Source organism: Lathamus discolor, chromosome 3 (genome assembly GCF_037157495.1).
Source record: "Lathamus discolor isolate bLatDis1 chromosome 3, bLatDis1.hap1, whole genome shotgun sequence".
Taxonomy (NCBI): domain Eukaryota; kingdom Metazoa; phylum Chordata; class Aves; order Psittaciformes; family Psittacidae; genus Lathamus; species Lathamus discolor.
The window spans coordinates 101,628,013-101,652,581 of NC_088886.1; the positions used below are offsets into that span (position 1 = coordinate 101,628,013).

General features: G+C 38.8%; 1 long non-coding RNA gene across 1 annotated transcript; it reads right to left on the reverse strand.

Annotated features, from left to right (window-relative positions):
* Positions 1-1,692: 1,692 nt before the first annotated feature.
* On the reverse strand, positions 1,693-24,222 carry LOC136011158 (uncharacterized). The gene is made up of 4 exons (XR_010611242.1): positions 24,007-24,222; positions 23,775-23,840; positions 3,100-3,183; positions 1,693-2,112 (listed from the first exon to the last, which is right to left on the reverse strand). It is a non-coding gene; the product is annotated as an uncharacterized LOC136011158 (long non-coding RNA).
* Positions 24,223-24,569: the final 347 nt, after the last annotated feature.

The window sequence follows — 24,569 nt, forward strand, 5'->3', positions numbered from 1 at the left end:
CCCCCTGCAAGAGCAGGGTAACCTACAGTACATCACACAGGAACTTGTCCAGGCGGGCCTTGAATATCTCCAGTGTAGGAGACTCCACAACCCCCCTGGGCAACCTGTTCCAGTGCTCTGTCACTCTTACAGTAAAGAAGTTCTTCCTGATGTTAACGTGGAACTTCCTATGTTCCAGTTTACACCCATTGCCCCTTGTCCTATCACTGGATATCACTGAAAAAAGCCTAGCTCCATCATCCTGACACCTACCCTTTACATATTTGTAAACATTGATGAGGTCACCCCTCAGTCTCCTCGACATCCTTGTCTCTAAATTGGAGAGACATCAATTTGATAGATGGACCACTCGGTGGATAAAGAACTGTCTGGATGGCTGCATGCAAAGAGATGTGGTCAATGACTCAATGTCCAGCTGGAGATCAGTAACTAGTGGTGTCCCTCAGGGATCAGTGTTGGGACCAGTCTTGTTCAACATCTTTGTCCGTGAAATGGACAGTGGGATTGAGTGTGCCCTCAGCAAGTTTGCCGATGACACCAAGCTGTGTGGTCTGGTGGATATGTTGGAGGGAAGGAATGCCATCTAGAGGGACCTTGACATGCTTGTAAGGTGGGCTGATGCCATCCTTATGAAGTTTAACCATGACTAGTGCAAGGTCCTACACCTGGGTTGGAGCAATCTCAGGCACAGCTACAGACTGGGCAAAGAAGAGATTCAGAGCAGCCCTGCTGAGAAGGACTTGCAGGTGTTGGTTGATGAGAAACTGAACATGAGCCGGCTTCGGTGTGCGCTCGCAGCCCAGAAAGCCAACCGTATCCTGGGCTGTGTCAAAAGCAGTGTGACCAGCAGGTCAAAGGAGGTGATCCTGCCCCTCTACTCTGCATTTGCGAGATCTCACTTGGAGTTTTGTGTGCAGTTCTGGTGTCCTCAACATAAAAAGGACATGGAACTGCCTCAACAAGCCTGGAGGAGGGCCACGAGGACAATCAGAGGACTGGAGCACCTCCCATATGAAGACAGGCTGAGAAAGTTGGGGCTGTTCAGCCTGGAGAAGAGAAGGCTGTGTGGGGACCTCCTAGCAGCCTTCCAGTATCTGAAGGGGGCCTATAAGGATGCTGGGGAGGGACTCTTCATTAGGGACTGTAGTGATAGTACAAGTGGTAACAGGTTAAAACTTAAACAGGGGAAGTTTAGACTGGATATAAGAAGGAAGTTCTTTACTGCGATGGTGGTGAGGCACTGGGATGAGTTGCCTAGGGAAGCTGTGAATGCTCTATCCCTGACAGTGTTCAAGGCCAGGTTGGATAGAACTTTGGGTGACATGGTTTAGTGTGAGGTGTCCCTGCCCACGGCAGGGTGGTTGGAACTAGATGATCTTGAGGTCCTTTCCAATCGTAACTATTCTAGGATTCTATAATATGCATCTAATTATTTCCTGTTTCTTTGGCCTTGAAGAACAAACAGATTTTAGCTGATAAAGGCTGAATATTCCTGATCCAAATAACAGCTCATGATAAAAATATGTATGCACAAGAACAACTTTGATTTCTGTCCCCTCCTCCCAGATATTTGCTTAGTTACTTCAGTTTTCTTAAAAATGTGAATGTGTCTTTAAAAAAGAGGGAACGTACTGAGCCAGCTTATGCTGCAGTAGCTATGACAACAGACTTTGAAACAAGCATGGAAAAAGCTAGACCGGAATCATATTTTTTTTTAATTATTTTTTCAGTTTACTCTTCACATTGACTACATTTTACTCTGAAATGCTACAGAAATTATTTATTTTGAATACTAGAGGCATGGTATCTTATGTAACAGGTTCTGTATCAAAACTGTATCATATTGTCTATTAGAGTTGAATTACTTAAAAATCAAAAGACAGAAGAATAGGTAAAGAGTCAGATTTTCAGTAAATAGGCTGAAGTGAGAAGAGACTTCAGTCCCTCTTTTCCTTTCAGTCCTTCCTATCTCCCTGGGCTAATCTGTTATAGACGTTATCCAAGATCATGGACAGTATTAACACCACTAAACAGACAATCTTGCTCCCTGTTCATGTCTCCTTTCCCATTCTTCTAACAGAAGGAGCAGGCTGCAATCCCCATGACCATGCACTGCAAAATATCAAGAACACTTTCTTTTAAAAAAAGGAAAAAAGAAACTCAATACATTATCATTAACATGTTTTCTCACTCCATAAATGTTACATCTGCCCTCTCTATTTAATTTGAACAGGTCCAAGGCTTCACAGGAAAGCCAAACTACATCACAGCCATGCCTATCCAGAAGAGGAGTCACTTTAACCTATTTTGAGGTGGTTCATGTCACCTGTGCTCCCAAAGCAACTGATCAAAGTACAGCCATCCATAAGCTCCCATACCCAAACAGACCAGGGACATTATACAGCACCCTTGCTCAATAACCCAGCTCAGCCTCTCTGAGGCCAGGGTCCCGTGAGCTCAATGCGGTGGACTGTCGGATGCCACTGAAGAGCTTGGCACTATGAGGCAAGCAGCCATAAAATACAGAAACAGTTGATCATCATGCTACTTGTTGCTTATTAACTCCCTTAAGAACTGATTGTTGAGTAATCAGCCTTCATAATTCTCCCAGAAAGCCAAAAACGGGTAAGTAGTGCATAAGACATAGGACACTCTTTTTCTTAAAGTCTGAAACCCTCATTTTTCTTTTTTTTTCCATTTAGATCCCTCTGCTTTCTCAGGCAAGTGTTTCCTGCTGCAATGAATGAATGGTTGAACAAAGACTATAAGTAAATCTGCATTATACTTCTATTAGGGCATTGCTTTTTAGACTTATCTGCCTGACTGCTGGAAATTTGTACTGGGATCATCTCACGTGTAGGTAAACAACCATGGATATATTCACAAGAGCAGGCTCAGGCGTTGGTCATAAGGCATATCCACTCACTAGAGTATGGGCTGCCCCACATTTAAATACATTACTCCCATTCACTTATTTTTTGTTCTAAACAACAACCCTCTCATGCTCTTGTACATTCTCCCTGAATTCTTAATATCTTGAATCTAACTAAATTGTTGCATTTGTTATTTGCTGATATTTGGACATTTTGAGGTACTTACAGATTTTGTCCATAGCTTGCAAGCAGCTGAAGATCACAATTGCAACAAGTCCTCAGTCAGAAGAGGAGATTCAGGTTTCATTGACTGCAGCAAATGAAAGAGATATTTGTGCAAATGCTAAAAAAGAATAGATGCAACAAGTGCAAGAAGCAAAGCCTGAAACCAAGCATAGCCCCATCTTACCCACACTGCATTTCACATAGGGGTACTCTGCTTGGATGACTGCATTTAAAGAGAACCTACTCCCTGGCACAGCTGTTACCTTTCTTCCTAATTTCCCACTTTGGGAGTGGGAAAAATTTGCACCAAATCTCTTTCTTCCTCATCCTTACCAGAATCAGAATGAAAGAGTGCTATCATACATTTTGTTCTTTCCATATGTATTCCAAATAACACCTATTGATAACATCTTTGTTTCTGCATCCACTACGCTCAGCACATAAAGTATTCATTCTCTTTCTGATGATGAGTCTTATGAAGTGCATGCAGAGCTAATTTCAAATTCCTCCTCTTTAAAGTAGATAAGATTTTTTTAAAACATGAATGCTAGAGAAGTAAAACAGAACCCCATTTTGTACTAGAGTTGGTATAGCCTTTCCATTTTTTCTTTCTTCTGCCATGCAGTAGCATTGAGAACTCTGTTTCAGTCTCTCATGTAGCAAATTTGAAAGTTATTATTTTTTCTTTTGTAATCAAGGAATGAGTCATGGGCACTTGAAGTTTGATAAATACCCAGAGCAGCCAGCTCAGTGTATTTTCAGCTCTGATGGACCACAGAGGGATTTTTTTATATTTTTCTTTTTGAATAAATGGAAATGGGAGTTTTTCCTTATTATATATAAACAATCCCCCTACCATAAGAGAGGGAAAAAGTTCATGTCAAAGGGGAACGTTTACCAAAATATCAGCTTCTCCCTTCTGCAGAAGAGTTATTAGCATCATTGAATTCCTTCTCTGTTCAAAAAAGAGATATCCATTTTTTTCAGAGAAACACTTTTGTGGCTGCTGCTCCTTGACAGCAAGTGTTTGGGTAGGAGAAACTGCGTGTGAGGGCAGTGTTGCAAAGAGAAATAAAATAAAAGGTGCTAAGTTTCCTGGTGAAGGATGTTACAGAAGAACCCCCCTTTCCTGAAGGGCTTTTGACTTTGAGGTCTTCAGCAGAAGCAGGAGATGAATTTAATCTTTTCTAGGAAACAGTCTGATACAGCCTGAAGAAATACCTTCTTAGAAAGAGAAACATTTTTACATATACTGGTGCATTCCAAAACTTGCTCTACTGCATGAAAACATAGATACAGTGGCCTGGCAGTATTAAAGAAAGTGAGCATGATGTGCTGGTCATGTACAGTAACATCTATCAAAACAGACACAGAAATGGCACACTCAAATAGTACAGAATGAGTATGAACTGGTTCATATTGTGTTTTAAGTTTTGTGGAAGGCTCCATGTAATGTATCACTGGGAAAATTTTTCATTTCACTTAAGTCTTACTGCACCTTTTATTTTTGCTCCCCTATTTATTTCTGGAATTCATAAAGCCCACTGACTTTCAGCACAAAAATTTAGCATTCAGGCTGCAGAAGCAAATTTAGCACTTATGATGCAAAAATAGTGCTGTCTTAAAAAGGCACATTTTTTTCTTATTTATTCTTCAAGGAGAAACTGAAAAAAGAATACCTAATTAAAGTGCTAAAAAACCAAAAAAAAGTGTGAAGGACAAAATTTATTTACGTTAAAAAAAAAAAAAAATACAAAATCTTTCCATGGCTTTTATTTCTGGACCATGAAAACATAGCCTTGTCTTGTTTCTCCCATTTTTTTTTTCTAGAGTAGACACTTAAGTAAAAATATCTTTTTATAAAGCTATCCATATATTTGCTCAATCTATTTTTTAATCCATGTTTCTCTACCACGTTTGATGAAAAACTACTGATGATTTTTGCTGAAAGAAAATTGTTCAGTTAAAGTTCCATGTTAAGTGCTGAATATTCAAAACACTTCTGTGTACTCTAGCTGCAAGGATGGCTTTCTTATTTTCAACTCTTCTTCTGTTTCTAACATTTGTAATACTAGTTGTCATCCAAGTGTGATTTTAAACCTCCTGGTATGACAAAAAGAAAGAAAGGTGACTTTCTAAAAGTCTTTTAAAGTTATGCAAGTACTTTGGACAATCCCAGACTTCCTTTCTAGGAAACTCTGCCTTCCTTGGATACTCCCTTGCACCACTAATTTGTGATAACATAGGAGGTCCCCTACACAGATCCACATTCCTTTCGACAGTTGTCAGATGAATACCATTTTGTGTGTTTTTTGATGGTGTTTTTTTCATTGAGCCTGTGTTAACATGTCATATTCTTTCTCTGTACCTTAGTCACTTAGGTGTTGAAAACCCTTCTCTGTAAAATGTGGTTTACAGGGATATCCTCTTCTTTTCCTGTATATAGCACACAGCATAACCCCCTTTTTCTTTTTTTTTTTTTTTTTATACTTTAGAGCCTATATTCAATAAGTTGTGAAGTGTGAAATAATTGTGAAGTTGTGAAAGAAGTTATGTTTTATATCACTACACTTCAGTCTTCAGACCCACCTGTACTCTCCTGTAAAAAGTCAAAAAGACATAGCACATGATAGTCAAAGTTTCTTAATGTCAGAACTCATTTATTTTCTGAAACCAGCACAATAACTATTTAAAATGGCCATAGAGAGCGTCATCAGTCCTGGTTTACAGTTTACAGAGTGCCGCAGACACAAGCTCCAGGTAATTTGTAATGAATAAAGAGGCTATATACACAGGGCAGGCAGTGGGGAGAAAGATGGCTTTGAAAACAGCTGGCTGCTTTGTTCTGGCTTTACACTACATCGTACACCCAATGAGTACTAAACATAACAGAACCACTTCAAGTCTTGGCAGAAAAACATGCTATGTCTTCCTAAGAACAGTTGGGTCATTAGTGGTCATTCAGTCAGACAGACCGAGGCTGTCTCAAAGCTATTAGGTAGATGACGAGAGGTTGGTTGCGAGAAAATGTTGTACTCAAGGATCATACTAAGCAATTACTTGGCTCAGCTGTGTGCAGAAATACAGCCCTTGCTGCAGGGCTGATAGACTGGTGGAAGCCAAAAGGGAAATCAGCACTTCATAAAAGTTAATGACCAAGGATTTACTCCTTATGAATCCTGATGATATCAGGATTCAAATGCAAAGCACAATATTATTTCCTCTTCCATTGCTCCCTCCATTTTGGAACAGACTGCCTCCCTCTCTTTTTTATTATTCTTACGGTTGGTTTTTAATATATACATTTGTGAGAAAGCCCTGAATAAGCTACCCTCCATCATTTTCTTTCACTTCACAATCAGTTCTGACTGAGCTAGAACTTTTTCTCTTCTATTTTACCAGAGGTAATATCTCAACTAAGATTAAACATCTTCTTCCAGATGTCCCATTTTTGGTAAGAAAGTTCACACATGAAGCCAAGCACTGGCAAATCTTAAATCAGCATCCTGCACAGAAGGGAGCACTGGCATTCAGAGTACCAGGCATTTTTGACTGCTGCTCTCACATTGTCTGTACTGATGTTAATTCCAAACAAAGATATTTCTCATGAATGTTAAACACTGTAAGTGCGATTGCCCATCTCCCAAGGTTTACAGCGTTAATTTTCATAATTGTATGAGGATTAGTGCTATTATTATAGTTCAAATTTATTAATAAATAATTATATTTAAGAACAACCATTAAGTAAATAATATAAAAGTGATTGTTATCTTTCTCTACTGGCTGGAAACAAGAGAATACAGTGATATCCAATGCAGCTTTCCACTCAGTGGCACTTAAGCATGTATGTATCTATGTTAAGGACACAAGGTGAACTGTGAAACATTAAAGAACAATAACAAATATAAATAAATCATCTGAATTTATTTTTAAATTTTTGCTATAATGTTTTTTATTTTGTTTTATTTTTTCTTTTCTTTATTTAATTTAATTTAATTTAATTTTATTTTATTTTACCTGCATATCTCCTTCTATTCTACTTGGCATATTTTGATGCTTTTCCATTCTGTAACCAGGTCTGCAAATAATACTCATAGTTACACATTTTTTTTTAATTCATATGAGTGGGAAATGCATGTGAAGTAATTCACAGAAGGGCTTCCCACTGATGATGGTGTGCCCTGCAAGAAGTGCCCACACTAGCTAGAATTATGATAGTTGTGTCTGTACAACACAGCCCTGATCTCCTTAAGTCTTTGTACTACTTTAAAAGAATAGGGGCTCATTCCAAACTCTCTGCAATTCACCCAGTGACCACAGGTAAAACTTTTCCTTTCTGATTTCCGTTTTCCAGCTGTTAAACATGCATAAAGATAGATACTTCTCATTTTTAAGGCATATTGACCCTTATGAGGAAAAAAAACCATGGAAATATTAATATTCAGTTTTGATGATTAGGATGAGTGTCATACGGCAGGAAGACACTCAAGCTAAAGTTCACTTGTATGGTACCATAAAGGAGGCTCGGGTAAATGTTAACAAGCAACAAATCTAAACCTGGGATAATTCCAATTGAGCTTGTAAGATATAGAATAAAAAAGAATATAATTTAATTATTCTGCCTTATGAAACTGCATTTTTGTTAGAATAAAAAATTATTGTATTGTTAAAGGAACAATCCGAATTGTGAAGAAAAGCTGTTGAATTACAACAGCAGCCACACAGCAACAGAGCAGACTGCTCAGTCAGGATTTTTCTCACATGTATTATATAAAACTTCTATCATGCAGTTTTGTAGAGTTCAAGTGATGAAAGAGCAAGAGGGGGATGACTGTGGAAATCTATTTGTCATCTATGTCTAGAATTATTGTTTTTTTACTCCAGTTAGAAAAGTTTTCATTAACTCCCCAGCGTCTTCCCTTCACCCCGATGTTCCTTTCTTCACACATGCATATACAACATTTTTATTGGAAGATGTGTTTTTATGAATTGTACTACCAAGATTGTTACAATGTATTTGCTACCATTGTGTAGCACTAGATTATCAGGTCAAAATAAATTATAATTGCATAGTACTGTAAAAAAAATCAAATATATGAAGAGTAACCTTTTTGTTTGACTATTTCTAGGGTCATGCATGATCTCAGTGGATTGCAAATTAAATATTACATAACAGTTATATGAATATCTCATGAGAGTTTTGAGGTTTCATGGGCAATATGATCAGGGCTATCTTTATTCTTGTCAAGTAGATGTACACCTTTGGTTTCCACCTAGGGTGTCTTTTGCCACAGGCTCCACAGTAGGATTAAAAATCACAGTCTTGACCAGGAAAATGAAAGAACGGGGAAGGGAAAAGAAAAGGATTATGTATAATCTGCTGAGATCTTGAACTGCTCTTTTGCCTCCAAACTTATATTTTTCCATGGTAATATCAATGTAAAGTACAGCATCAGTACTGCAAACCTAGCTTGGAGATAGCTTCTGATATATCTGAAATATTTTTGTGAGTGCAGATGATATTGAACATACGGTGTTTGGAAGAGTGGCCCACATTGCAAAAGCCTTTAGAACCATCTGATGTTTTTGTATTTCTTCACCCTCAGTTTTTAGTCATACATTCCTAGTAGCAAAATAGTGACCCATTAATGATAACAACTGCACATTCAATTTGTTATTAGTGATGTTACATACTATAGTGAAAAGGAAAGATTTGAGAATGCAAAGATGAGCTTAAATGTGAGGAAAAAAGCAGTGTTCATTTTGTGGCCTAGATTATCTTTCCATAGCATGTGAAGATGACTTGTTAAGCACAAGTTGACTGTACGTGTTCATAGTACATATGCAGCTTAAACAAAAGTCCTTTGTTATCTATAAGTACAGTGTTCTAGATATTTCAGGCAGAGAGCAAAACATTTTTACTGATGTAAAACGTCAGTCTGAACTGCAAAATGCCATAAAGCATGAAGCAAATCACCATAATTTTTGCCAGGCTTAATAATGCACTGTGGCTTTACATTTCACTATTTAAACTTGAGCCTGTGTTATTAACTTGGTGAGAAAATATCTAAAAAAATTAAGAATTAAAAGATAGCATTGACCCGTTTTTTACTCTCTAAGATTTTGTGCAGGTTTTGTCAACCTTACATGTAAGTGAACACTATTCCTTCTCAATTCCTGCATTATGCAGTTCCTAACTCTCTCCATGCATCATCAGCCTCATGATGAGGGATTATAGTTGAGACAATTGCAGCATACCACAATTTTGATTTTCTGCTGTTTATTCTATGTAAAAACTACTTGAATATTTTAATTCCCTGGTCTTTTCTGGGTATCTCACTATTTGTGAAGTCAGGCTTCCAAAACTTGTTTGTATAACGCAAATCCTGATCCCAAGGTGCCATAAATCAGGTTTGAAAAGTTTATAAACTTCTGCTTTGGGCTGCACTGAAAACCTGAACATTAGTATTTTGGGGCATCAGATTCTCAGTGTTGAACTTACATGTCATGAGACTTTAATCCAAAACCACATTAAACCAATCATTCAGATGAATAACTAACAATTTTTTCAGAAGGTAGTAAAGAGGCATCCTTCATACTCCATCTGTCTGTCCATGCTCTGTAGCTAGGCAAAACTGAATGGGAATTAAATCAAGATGCTAAGCCTGTATATCCGTTTTCTAATTGCTTGCATCTGCATTTCAGCCGAATCAGTTCAGAGTAAGTATGGAAGTTTAGTGGATGCTCAGCTTCTGCTCACATCTCTGCAGTTTCATGTCATCCAAATTGGTTTACAGTTGCAATTGTCTATATTAGCTAGTAAGAAAGTGAGGAATTTCTCTGTGCTAACAGATTTCTGCAGGATGTGCACATATTGATCAGACAGAATTAAAGCAAACCTCAGGAATGGATTAAAATAAGAGCATTCAGACTTTCATCTCTGGAAAATGACATAAAAGCAAGTGAAGAGAGATGATGTTATTCATTGAAAGTTCTCATGCAGTCATCTCACAGTAAGTCCATACATTGCTGAGGTGACTTTATAGTCAGTTATGGCCTTGAAGTGCTTTTTAGTTATGCAGTGCTTCTGAAGTGTTTCAGGGAAAAAAAAAATAAGAAGAAAGAGATAAATAAAGATATGAAAATGGAGTCTTTCAAAAATGCTTTTGAACACTTAAGGAGGGAATGTTCTTTCATATTTAGAATAATAGAATAGTTAGGGTTGGAAAGGACCTTAAGATAATCAAGTTCCACCCTTCCACTAAACCATGTCACCCAAGGCTCTGCCCAACCTGGCCTTGAACACTGCCAGGGATGAAGCACTCACAACTTCCCTGGCCAACTCATCCCAGTGCCTCACCACCCTCACAGTAAAAAAACTTCCTCCTTATACCCAATCTAAACTTCCCCTGTTTAAGTTTGAACCCATTACCCCTTGTCCTGTCACTACAGTCCCTAATGAAGAATCCCTCCCCAGCATCCTTATAGGCTCCTTCAGATACTGGAAGGCTGCTATGAGGTCTCCACGCAGCCTTCTCTTCTCCAGGCTGAACAGCCTCAACTTTCTCAGCCTGTCTTCATACGGGAGGTGCTCCAGTCCCCTGATCGTCCTCGTGGCCCTCCTCCGGGCTTGTTGAGACAGTTCCATGTCCTTTTTATGTTGAGGACACCAGAACTGCACACAAAACTCTGGGTGAGATCTCATAAATGCAGAGTAGAGGGGCAGGATCACCTCCTTTGACCTACTGGTCACGCTGCTTTTGACACAGCCCAGGATACGGTTGGTTTTCTGGGCTGCGAGTGCACACTGCTGGCTCATGTTAAGTTTCTCGCTGACCAAAACCCCCAAGTCCTTCTCCACAGGACTACTCTGAATCTCTTCTTTGCCCAGCCTGTAGCTATGCCTGGGATTGCTCTGACCCAGCTGTAGGAACTTGCACCTGGCATGGTTAAACTTCATGAGGTTGGCATCAGCCCACTTCATAAGCATGTCGAGGTTCCTCTGGATGGCATTCCTTCCCTCCAGTGTATCAACTGAACCACACAGCTTAGTGTCATCAGCAAACTTGCTGAGGGTGCACTCAATCCCACTGTTCATGTCACGGACAAAGATGTTGAACAAGACTGGTCCCAACACTGATCCCTGAGGGACACCACTAGTTACTGATCTCCAGCTGGACATTGAGTCATTGACCACATCTCTTTGCATGCAGCCATCCAGACAGTTCTTTATCCACCGAGTGGTCCATCTATCAAATTGATGTCTCTCCAATTTAGAGACCAGGATGTCGTGTGGGACAGTGTCGAACGCTTTGCACAAGTCCAGGTAGATGACAACAACTGCTCTACCCCTGTCCATCAGCTCTGTAGTCCCATCCTAGGAGGCCACCAAATTGGTCAGGCAGGATTTCCCCTTAGTGAAGCCATGCTGGCTGTCACCAAGCACCTTGTTGTTTTTCATGTGCTTTAGCGTTCCTTCCAGGAGAATGTGCTCCAAGATTTTGCCAGGCACAGAGGTGAGACTGACTGGTCTGTAATTCCCCGGGTCATCCATTTTCCCCTTCTTGAAAATGGGGGTTATATTTCCCTTTTTCCAGTCGTTGGGAACTTCACCTGACTGCCATGATTTTTCAAATATGATGGCCAGTGGCTTAGCAACTTCCTTTGTCAGCTCCTTCAGGACCTGCGGATGGATTTCATCAGGTCCCATGGACTTATGCACATTCAGGTTCTTAAGATGATCTCGAACTAGATCCCCTCCTACAGTGGGCCTAAGGTCTTCATTCTCACAGTCCCTGTGTCTGTCTTCCAAGAGGCAGAGATGAACATGGAAGAGACGGACATGGAAATGTCAAAATCAAAATAAATTTCAAGGTGCTTCAAAACCTCTTGCAACTGTCTGACTCACTGAAATCTGAAGTACAATTTCTATCTACACTTTGTGCAATTTGGCAAGTAAGTGGAGACAGTCTGTCATTCAGGACCTTTTCATATTTGGTCAAACTTCACAACTTATTTAACTAATGATTGGGTTAATTGATTTCTAACTGATATTTCAAGCTGATTTATGTTTATTGATAAGACTATGAACCTAGCCGTGAACATGAGCTGCACAAGGCAGAGGCGTGGATACTCTCTTAACACAACTTGAGAAACTTTGCAGAGCTACCCTATGTTGACAATTTACTTCAGAAATAGTAGAGGAACTAGTGAGGGTCACAGCTCTATTTGTATTCTTCTGCTTTCTGTATTAATTTCCTTGGCTTTTGGAGTGAGAATTCCAAAAAGGGTTCCAAGTGCAAAAAATGTTTTCTCTTCTGTATCATGAACATCTGCTTATTAGGAACTGGTTTGATGCCATGAAATCCTCTTTAACAAGTCACAAAAAGAACAACAGTTTGATTACAAATCACTGCATGGTAATATGATAATATCCATTTTACTATTTGCAGCCAGTTTCTCAAATAGTTATATAATTCTTGTTTTTGCAACATAGGAACCCACTGCTAACAGGATTTAGATCTGTAATTGCATGAGATTCCAAGACTGAACATTCAGGATGTCACTTTAAATTTCAAAAAGGTTTCCATAGTATTAATCTCTTAAGTATGGCCACTGGAGATGAATGGTAGTAGTAGCCTTTTGCTCTGTATTACAGTTCTAGTCACAGAGATGGCTTTACTTTTAACTTAGAGTCAGCCAGTTGAATGCCTGTCAGCAGTCTGCTTGTTCAGCATTGTTCTGCTCAGGTTGCCATCGCTTGTTGTTACAGTGTCAGCAATGAGAAAGTGAAGGGCCAAATTTGCTTCCTGCAGATGATGCATGAATGAACAAATGAGACATCTTGGCTCACCTGGGGACGAGGTCACTCTCAGCCTGCACAGGGGCCTCACCGACATGCTATAGAAGACTGTTCAAGTCATCCAGGTTGGAAAAACTTGGACAAAATCAGTGTGGGCTGCTGTGTGCTCTTATAAAACATGGGGCAGAGAAAGGTGACCCAAGGTCACTCTACATGCAGTCAAATTTCTTAGCCCCAACTTGCTGTTCTCTTAAAACTCTACAGCCATTTGTAGCAAGGCCACAAATGGCCTTTGGGCAGCATATGAGAGGGATCTCCAGCTGTTTGCTGTGAACTTGGCTCTCCATGAATACACTGAACTTTTTATGGGCATGCACAAAATATATAGTATAATAAATACTTGTAAAGGTTCAAACACACTGATGTATAGGTATCAATGTATATGACCACAGAAAGGTCTGTAGTGATTATGTCTCTGGAACACAACAATCAGACATACAGGATAAACTTTACAACAGTTTACATTATTGCTTTTTTAATGTTTGTTTCTTTTTGTTTGTTGTTGGTTTTGGTTGGTTTTTGGTTTTGTTGTTTTTTTTTGTTTGGTTTCGTTTTTTTGTTGGTTTTTTTTTTTTTCCTAGAGAATTTGCATTTTAACGTCAAGGGTGGAAAAAAAGAAGAAATAATAGGATTATTGCAGCTTCTGAAAAACACTTCCTCCTGCAACCCTTTTGCAACCAAAATATACTGAAGGGATTGAAGTAACCTTAACATTGCTCCATAGCAACACCAATCTTCTGTCTTCCTTTCTTCCAGCCAGGCAGTGAAATTGTCTTGGGTATTGTCTCACCTATTCAATAACACAGACAGAGAATGAAAAGGGTGAAAAAAACCCCACAGAAAGCAGAGTAGAAAAGATGAAAATTTTACCAACGGAAACAGAAGCAATATAGGGGGGATGAGAAAAGAGAGAGACTGAAACTATAGCCTGCACACCTTTATTCATGACAGTCACGAGGGTGAGCAACACTGCCCTTTTCTTTCTGTGTTAGGCAGCTGGAGAAGTTATACCTTAACATATGTTCAATGTCCAAACCATCCTTTATATATAGTGTGAGCAACTCATTCCATTTCCCATATGATATTATTCAAGTTACAGTTTAGTACTGCAGCTGGTTGCAGTGTAATGGCTTTTCAGCTGAGAAAATAGGTGGGTAAAAGATGATACAAAGCATATATGATACAAAGCATATAAAATCGAACAGAGGGGTTATGGCTGCAAACAAGGGGGAATCATCAAATCCTACTTGCTGAGCTCCCACGAAACCAAAGGCAGCTAAAAGGAGGCAGTGATTTTCATTTCTGCAACATGGAGGCAGTTGTTTGTTGTGTTGCTGCGAAGCAACAACACAAGAAAAGAAATGAAAATTTTATCTGTGCACTTTAAGCATCTGAAACTATGCCTTTGTGAAAACTGCAGTTTGGTTTCATTGTGCTACTGAATTGAACCCAGGATCTCATGTAACATTTCAAATAACAAGAACAATATATTTCTCCATTATTTTGCTTACTTTAAGCACATGTATTTTGTAGTTAATGTAGTTCCTGGTGTTAGGAGAGAGCAATGAAAACAAAATCCATGCTTAATGCACTGAACTTTGACAACAGCAGCTGCAACTCAAAATTAAAATCCACTTCTTTGCTTTGCTCTAAGGGTCTGAACCATCTCTGGGAAACTGCTGCAGCACACTGTGAATGAGGATATCTGAAATGAAAAATGCCTGCACGACTGCCCAAAGGACAGATCAAATGACCAAAAGCAAACAGTGATGTGCCAAGTTGTTTGTTGAATTCTCAGGTGAAATCAGACAAAACCTGTAAGGCTTGAAAATTTCAAAAGAAGAGAGAAATACTGAATTTGTAACATCTGCTGCAAGGCACCAATCACAGAGATATAAAAGACTCATGTATACGGGATGATTTGACCCAAAATCCAGAAGAGGCAATGAAGGTGATCAGGTTTCTGCCGTTAGACTCTGAGCACTTTAGATCTGACCAGAAGACACATCCACTGCTATTTTGGACTAAGTTAGCTTTGGGGTCTTAATTTTTTTTTCTTTTTTTTTTTTTTTTGAGTTGAGGTTTTGTTTTGTTTTTCAAACAACAGCAACAAAGAGAATCAGATATATTTTCTGTTATCTTGTGATGTCCTTCAGCTGTTTAACTGCATTTTATAATGACCAAACATGTTCTGATTTTGTTTATTTGTTTTTCCTTTATATCATCAAGGACTTGCTTTGGATTTCTAGTTGAAGTAGGAATTACACAAAACCTAGCCTGCCTCTGAAGAACGGTTCATTAGAATAGTCTCTGATGAGTGTCTGGCAGGCTTCAGCCTCAGCTGCCACTCTGGCTGAGCAAGGTGAAATTCTCTCCAGTGATTTTCTTTAAGCATCATGGAGACAGTGGGTGAAAACTCCAAAGGAGGAAGGCTGTGCAGACACTATGATCTTTAAATGACCATGAATGAGAACAGAGAGAAAACGCTGCTGGTGCCATATCACCTGTTCAAGAGAGGACTCAACTTCAATGTGGTGTCTTCCCATTACTGTCCTCCACAGAAGGGCAGGTTTGTATCAGGGGCCCATTTTTGGCACAAAGCCCCTCTTACAGGGATAAATGGCCATTAGGGAAATAATACAGCTCCACAGAGCCTGAAAACTGGCAAGTAAAGTTAGTTACTTAAAAAGGAAAAAAAAGTGCTAAAAGGTTTATGGCTGAATTATTTCCTATGATGTAAAAGGTCACTGATTCAGTTAAACAATAAATTCATATTACTGAACATGTTTCATATTATATGTTAATTGCAGTAACGTAAATATCTTGCAGATTTTTGTGCTCTATCCACCATGCGTTTTCAACGAGGAACAGAAGTAACAGGAGTCAATAGGTCTGACTCTGCAAGCTTGCTTTCTTTTTTCATTTAACTTTCCATGTATTGAAATGCTCTGAATACAGATTGAGTTGCTTTGTTCGATATTTATTATTGTTCCACCTGCGTCAAGATGGGAACACCAATGGCTTTGATAAATAGATTCAAAGGCAGTCAAAATTCATTGTGCCTTTTCTAAATGCTTTTGTGTCCTCTGCTGGAGTTCTCTTTGATAACCTTTTTCAGCAAGACACCTCTTGAAAACAAAATGGATATATTTTTTGCTTCCATAGAACATCAGTGCAAATGCTTTCATTAATCCAGATTGTCCTCTGTCATGTATATGTCCAATATTTTTTGCTTTTTTTCAAAAAGCCAAAGTCTGTTTTTCTTTCCCAGTATGCTCAGAGATACTCCCATATCTCTGTGGGGCCGTGTACATGATAACTGATAGATAATTAAAAATAAAGGTGTCAGAATCTGGCAGTAGAACTTTATTAGCCTTCTAAAGCATACCGAAGAATATTCATTATCACAGTGTGAAATACCATAAATAATTAGCACTAAACCCACACATGTCAAGTCAATGATCAATATGACTCCATACTGTGATCAGCTTGCCTGTTTATTTTATTATTGTGCTCATTTACATGCTCAATATTTTGCCAAATTCTGCCATTCATACTAGTTCTCCCAGCATTTATGTGAAGAAAGAAAAAGCCACTAATATTGTCTTGCTGTTTTCCTAAATCAGGACACCAACTAAGTGTAAATATGTCACTGTGCAATAATAGTACATTCTTGCTTTAACTCATCATCAAACCACTGCACTATGCACCAAGACAATCTCCCTCCTTTTCTTAACTTTATTAAGGTAGAATGCTATCACAGAATCACAGAATGATGGATAGAGTTGGAAGGGACCTTAAAGATCATCTTTAAGGGACACCTTCCACTAGAACAGGTTGCTCAAAGCCCTATCCAACCTGGCCTGCAGCACTGCAAGGTATGGGGCATTCACAGCTTCTCTGCATAACCTGTTCCAGTGTCTCACCACCCTCACAGTGAAGATTTTTTTCCTAACATCTAATCTAAATCTCCCTTCTGTCTGCCCAAAGCCATTCTGTCTTGTCCTGTCACTACATGTCACTACATATTACTAATTACAGTTGTAAAATAAAGCAATATTAATCATAAAGTTGATACAGACCTTCCTAAAATGAAAGGAGCAGAGTTTAAAGTTGTATATTGTGTGCATAAACTAATTCTTCACTAATTCACATTTCTGCCTGCTCCCTCGTCCTTTTATTCAGGTACTGAATAAGGACTCTTTTCTCCCAAGAGTGCACAGAAAAGAGCACTGAAATGACTTACACACATACACACACGTTTTTACATGTGTAAATATTTTAAATATGTAATATTTTAAATATGCCTTTAAATTTAGTTCCAAGATTGTCTTTGTCAGCAGCCCATGATGTAACTTGCTGAATAATGCAAGAGGGGCAGCATTAGTTTAAAGTGATTGTTGTGTTTTTTCCATTATTAAGTTTTGATGCATGGTGCTACAGGGTAACACAACATGACACAGCTAAGCGGTGAGATGAGTACTATGAAAATTTAAACTGAGGCCCACACCAAGAAGCTGGAAACAGCAGAACATGAATCATCTAAGGCATTTGAAGAACAAACAAATAAAATCCACTCATCCTATCATGCCTACTTACTTCCTCTTCAAACCTCAAACACCTGTACCTGAAATGTACCTGCTGCTTCCACCTTCACTTCAAATTTAATCAAGACACCTCTCTTGCACTATCCTATTTATTAGAAGCTTGCTGGTGAATTTACCATTACTGGCAGTTCAGCTAACTGGAGTCCCTTGATATATCCACATGACAAGAAAAAGAGATGCCACCCAGGTGAAAAGAGACAGGTGTTCAGGAGGGTACTGAAATGGCTTGCTAACCCTCCACATGGCATAGTGCTGTGCAGCATGGCATGAAGGGCTCATCTGTATGCTTCATGTGCTGCCAAGCTGTTTGAATAGTAGCTAAGAGCAATCCATCCTGCTGTGCAATCTCCTAAATAATCCACAGGCATAGTGGTAGCAGGTTCACCCCAGTTGTGATTATCAATGAGATAGTCAGAAATTTTGCCATTCTTCTTTTTTTTTTTTTTTTTTTTTGTAAAAAAAGATGTAAATTCAACCAGCAGAAATGGGAAATATCAATTATAATAACATTCCTGATACAGGAGAGATGAAAAAGTGAAAGCATGTAAAAGACGTTGAAAGATTACAATTCATTTTCCATTACAGAATTGCTCATTGTTTTGAAATTGTACAGAATGAGAATAGAAAGTTATGAAATTATCACAGCAGCATAGTTCTGTTTAAAAGAATTTACCTTTTTTATTTTTTTTACTCTCCTAACATTTGGGGATGGGGAATCACATAGTCTAAAATATTTTCAGAAGTCGCATAGCTGAGCAGCTGTCGAGAGGCTGCCTGGTTTATATTTCCTGAAAAAACATTAAAGTGGTGACTCCCATAACAGATCCCAACTGATCCTGAGCTTTCACTAGACTTGGTAAAATGCAAGCTGCTATCAGAACAGAAGGGAAGTGGGATACAGCCAGGTTTCTGCCACTAGCCAACATCACACAGCTGACGGAAAGCTGGGGCTGCTTCTCATGGAACAAAGCTCTGCTGGAGCTTGGTACAGTTGCGTATGAAAGGTTGCTTCACCTGGTTGTACAGCTTCCAGCAGGAGAAGCAGGTAGATGTTGACAAGAAGTCTGGGAAAGGAGCTGGCTCTCATGTTGCACTCACGCCTCCCCTGAGTCCTGCTGCCTGGGTTTTTACCATCCAGTCCTAGTCTGCCTGAGCATCACGAGCCTTACAACTGATTTGAGACTGTGGCACCCCATGCTTGGAGTAGGAGATGATATTTACACTTCTGAAAGCCAGGTGTTTTGGAGCACACAGGAGTAGTCCTTGTGGCATTTCTGAGTCAGGTAGTATAATTAACCGGATTCCACAGAAAATAAGTTTTGTGTGTCAGAGAGAAACTACAGGGAACTTGATTGTTGTCTACAGAAATTCTTGGGAGAGATTGTGTTCAGTAGTTCATTTTCAGAAGGTGATTTAGCTACTTGTTTTGCTTGATTTAAATCTTGAAATTGTTTTTCATAAGCTAAAATAGAGAGTCTGATAAACTGCCTATTTTTTCCTTCACAATGGCCTTCAAGCAGGACCCCCAATACTTCAACTGGCCTGGACAAATTCCCTCCTGTCTACTGTCTCCTTAGGGAAGTGTATCATAGAGACAAATCAAATCAAAGTTTACTGAAAGATTAAAGGCACTAGAGATCAGAGCAAGTTGCAAGGAACCACTGGGCATTAGATTAATGCTCAGACCAATGTTGCTTTGAATTCCACTCCAGCTTCACAGATTACCAGGGAACAACATTCAAGGTGAAACAAAGCTGTTTCTTCGTAGAAGAAAGAAGTTGGGTGGTTGGGTGGAACTTGCTCAGTCACTGCACTAATCAGTCACTTCACAGTTTGCCTGGCACCTTCTGGGGCTGTTTCGTGTCGTACCGCCCCCCCCCCCCCCCCCCCAGCCCCTCCTTCCCCTCTCATTTCAACTTCTTCCTAATTTCTTAGGCTGGTAGGAGAGAGCTTAGAGGGACATCTCACTAAATGCAGAGCAGGAACTTCAGACATATAAGGCTAAATCCAAGCACAATGAAAGATTTATTTTATGAACTTGATAGCTTGGTGATCTGTTTCTCAGGGTAGATGTCCCTGCCTTTACATCAACAAAGGCAATAACCTCCAGCTCTGCTCCTTCCTTTTTTCTCTTCCTGTTGTACAATGAGAGAAAACTGGCTGAAGGCAGCAAGAGAGAGCATAATCTTTAACTACTGCAATTCGCGTACAACATTTTCCTAACTCCTTTGCTAATAGCGCTGATAGAAATGTGAATGAGAGAGGGGAAGCCATTCTCTCCTTTCCCGATTTCTTCTTCACTACTTTGAAAGTTGTGAATATTTTTACATAGCTACAAAGCTAGTAAAAATGAGAAGTAAAATTGCTTTTGAAATGTGAAAATTCAATATTAGAAACATGATGACAAGACACAAATATAGCTGTTTGAAAAAGTTTGCTGAACAGGGAACACAGGGCTATTGTATAGCTCCTGCACAAGAAGAATGAAGAAAGCAAAAGGAGCAGGCTGTGGGCATACACAGCGGCAGATAGTCTGAGGTTCTTTTAATGAAAATTGAATCCAGCTTCATTCATTATATATATTTTTATGAAACCACGGACTGAAAAAAAAAGGTTTCAATGAAACATGGGGCTTCCTGCTTGCTCAAGAATATCACAAAAGCCCTTATTCAGTTTCCCTTGAAGCCAAGAGGAACATGTCTTTTCTTGTTCAATTTTCAGCTCTTTGAAGCAGAAACCCACTCTTTTATGTTGTCCCTACAGTGCCCAGTTCTCTAGGTCTCCTGTCTCAGCAGGAGCTTCTGAGTTCTATTGAAATAAAATTAATTAATCACAATTTTTAATGAACTCCTTCATATTTCAGTATCATCCTTAACAAAAAAATGTATGCAGGCTGAAAAGGCATAAAAGTTTCATTTAGAATATGATAAAGAGAATATTTTCTTATAACAAAGAGTAATTCAAAAGCTGATAAAAATGTTGTTTATACTAAGCAGATGCAGAAAGAGTATTAACAAGGTAACAAAACAGAAATCTAGACTTTACGTCTATTCATAACACAAAAATTAAGTATAAGAAGGATGAAATATTCACCAGCACGTAGGGATGTTATTCATGACTTTTAGAAGACAGAGATGTACTGCTATCTAGCTCCATCTCCATGGAAATGAATTGGAGGAAAATGAATTCCTCCACACTCTTTTGTAAAGCAGCACTTAACGCTGACTTCTGTACTACTATCATATAACATCAGAGTTAGCCACTGAAATGTAAGGGCCAGTTCACATCTCTTACTGGCACTGGTTTAGGTTGCAATAGTGGGCAGACTCTGCTGCATCAGTTTGCACTTCGACAAATGTTTTTAAGGCTTATTTTTTACAGCTGGAGCAGAAACGAGAAATGAGATTCAATTGTACATGTTGGCAGGCTGGGAGAAGTGCCAGTATGTCATAACCCCATGTAAAAGCCCAGCCCCTTTACTTTGTAAAGTACAATTATTGTAAATTGGTTCAGATCTCAGCAAACAGAGACATACATATGCCTCTGTAAATATGCATATACAGTACATGTAAATGATACTGGTTTTCTTATTTTTTCTGGTAAACAGAAGTTAAAAACCTTAATCTGAACTATTCTTTTCTCTCAGCTAGGTCAGACTTCTATCTGTAATTCAGTACCATGCAGCAGCATGCTTAGCCCCTCTCCTTTCCCCACTCTGGGCAGGATGGGGAGGAGAATCAAAAGAGTGTAAAACCCAGGGGTTGAGATAAGAACAGTTGAATAGCTAAAGTACAATCCAATACTACCAGTATGGGAAATAACAAAGGTAGAGAAAAAAAAAAAAGAAATAAACACAAGTGATGCCCCATACAACTACTCACCACCCACTGACCAATACCCAGCCTGAACCCACCAGTGATTGGTCCCTTCTGGGTGGCCATCCCTCCCCAGTTTATATACTGTGCATGATGTGCTGCAATATGGAATATCCCTTTGGCTAGTTTGGGTCAGGTGTCCTGTCTGCTCCCTCCCTGTTTCTTGTGCCCCTCCTCACTGGCATGAGAGACTGAAAAGTCCTTGATCAGGATAAGCGCTACTGAGCAAAAGCTAAAACACTGGTGTGTTATCAACACTGTTCACGGTCTAAAGCTGAAACATGGCACTGCACCAGCTACTAGAAAGAAAATTAACCCAGCCAAATGAGGACACTGACATCTCTGTCCAGTTTCAATTTGAGCTGAGTTTTTTGCTTTTCTAACTGCATCTCTGTATGCCTTGACCATACCCTTGTAGTACTCTACAGGTGTTCATCCACTTTTCCATTTCTGGTACGCCTTTGGTATTGAGTAGACTTAGGAGCTTGCAGTTCATCCATATCACTGAACAGAAAATTCCATATCAGGATGAATAAGAGGAAACTTTTTTTCCTACAAATTATTTCTCAAAAACTTCAGCTGTGTGATAAAACTGTGGGATTAATTAATTTAGCATGCACCTATAATTGCCTTATTGCAATCCCTCTCTCCCAGGACTAATGCTAAGGTGCAAAACCTGTAAGTATCTTCAAATGGCAGGGTTTTTTTAATCACAGCAGGCCATAAATTTATTTTCTAAGTTCAAAACATACAGATTTTTTTGTACCTATTACATACAGGTACTGTATTTACAGACAGACTGAAAGAATGCATACTACTTGATAGTAGAAACCAGAAATGTAGTTACTTTTTTCCCATTAATGCTAAATATCTTTGGAAAGTTAAGTGCAGGGCATAAATATATAGTTGTATGCCATTCCTATACAATAACTAACCAGAAGATTTTACACAAGTAGACACAACTGGATCAGCTGCTCTAACCTCATTTAAACAAGTTATGCTTTTAGAGAACCCAGCACCTCATATTTATCTCAGAAATATCTCCCCAAGACCATTCAGATCTTGATTTGTCTATTTTAACATGAATTTACATTCTTATAGTTCTTTCTGCCTCTCACATTTTTATTAACACAAAAGATCAGACGCAACAAAACACAGGTGGATTTTTAGCCATTAATATTTATTTGCATGAACACATTAGTTTACTTCTACCATGCTCATAGTTCTTGTGTACCTTAACTAGGTGAATAAAATATACCATGAACAAGTATGAAGGGCCACTCAATTAGAGATATTTTTGAACTTTTACCAGGATTTAGTAGAGAGATCATTTTGAAGAGGTTAGCTGGACAGAAAACAGACAGTTACCTGGCCAGTTTGAATTTCACAAATGAAATAAACCCTATGCCATGAATTACTGATGGAAATTACTCAAACAGTAATTAGAATAACTATATTATATCCAAGATTATTTAAAACTTATTATAGATGACTGGCAACAAAAGAAGATAAGCTATAAACTGGATTTCAAAAATTATTCCTGCTAAGAATAATTTTTTCCTTCAAGATAAAATGTGTACCATGATTTTATTTAAAACCCAGGTTTTGGGTAATGTCTGTTCCCATGAACAGACATAGCAGGTGATCAGCAAGCTCTCATTGCTCAATACCGTAGCTCAGATGAAAGCCCAGCAGTCCTAGCCATGTAGGCCAGGAAATGATGGTGATTACATTTATTATTTAAGGAAAGGGACTGCAAAGTGATGAGTACGTCTTGCAGCAGGTATCTGCAGCCTTATGGGAGGAAGCAACGTGTCCTACAGCCCTCTGGCATTGTGTCTTTTTACTTCAACAAATGTGCCACTTTGTTTCAGTAACATATGTGAGCAATCTGGAAAAAGTCTGCTGGGGGAATAGTCACTGCAAGTCATCTTGTTTTTCTGGTATCTTAAATATTTTCTTTTAATCCCTAACTAAAATATATACGTGATGAGCAAGATAAAGTAAACACTTTAACAACCTGTCTCTTCTTTTTGACAAGCAAGCCCTGACTTACAGCACAGGGGAAAGGATAATCAACACTTCCCAAGATGCCCCTTCTTTAAAATGTTGTCTTGTTAACATCATTTTTATTCTGGTTTCCAGCAAAACCAAGATTTGCACTGTCTACCTATGTGTGTCGCATTCCATTCACTAATCATTTTTGGCACTATTTTGGCAATTTCAAATTCAACAAAAGTAACTTTCGACTAAAAATATTAGTTAGCAGCTGAGTCAAATAGAGACAATTACTTTCTGGAGGCAAGTCAGTTACAATTCATCATAGATTTACCTTGCAAAAGTCAGGAACCAGCAGGAAGCCTCATAGAGTTCATTCAGCAGCTGATGGGCATGTTAGCTACAAGAAGCAAGGGGAGAAAACAAGAAGAACATCAGGTATAAGCTCATAGGAAATCTTATTCCACTAGTTATAGAATATTTTATGTTTAAGGACTGATTTTTTTTTAAGTTTATTGTAAGAGTCTTCCTAGCAGTTCTTTTAAATCCATTTTTAAAAGTCATACCAATTTTCAACTCCTGTTTGCTAAAGTTCCCTCTATATAAACATCTGCAGTACTGTAAATACATTTTCTTATGTCTTGTTCCAGCCATATAGTGGCCTTCAATCTTCAGCAATAAAAACATGAAAACTTCACCAGCTGAAGTCTGGTCGAAAGAAGAAGAAAGAGAAGCACTGGTATAAAAAAAATGTGTCAGAAGCTGGTATAGATTACATCTTTGTGAACGGCGAGCAGGAAGAATGCTTCTGTGTTCCAGATCCTACAGCAGACTTCTAGCCTTGTCACTCATTGTCCAGGCTTGCTACAACTATGCAGTGATCTTCAACCCTTTTCTGTGACCTCACGGTTATTTTTCCTGTTATTTCTTTAATCAGTAACATATTTTACCTCCAAGGAGGGATATGCTCTATTAGAAAATGAAATAAAATGGTTGAATCTCCCTTTCTTGCTCTAACTTCTTCAAGACCGTGACTTCTCTGGAGCTTCTCCCTAGACAGAGTGAGAGGGAAGCAAGGGCCCACAATCTGAATGAAAGCTTGTATTATTCATTCTTTCTTTTTCTAATC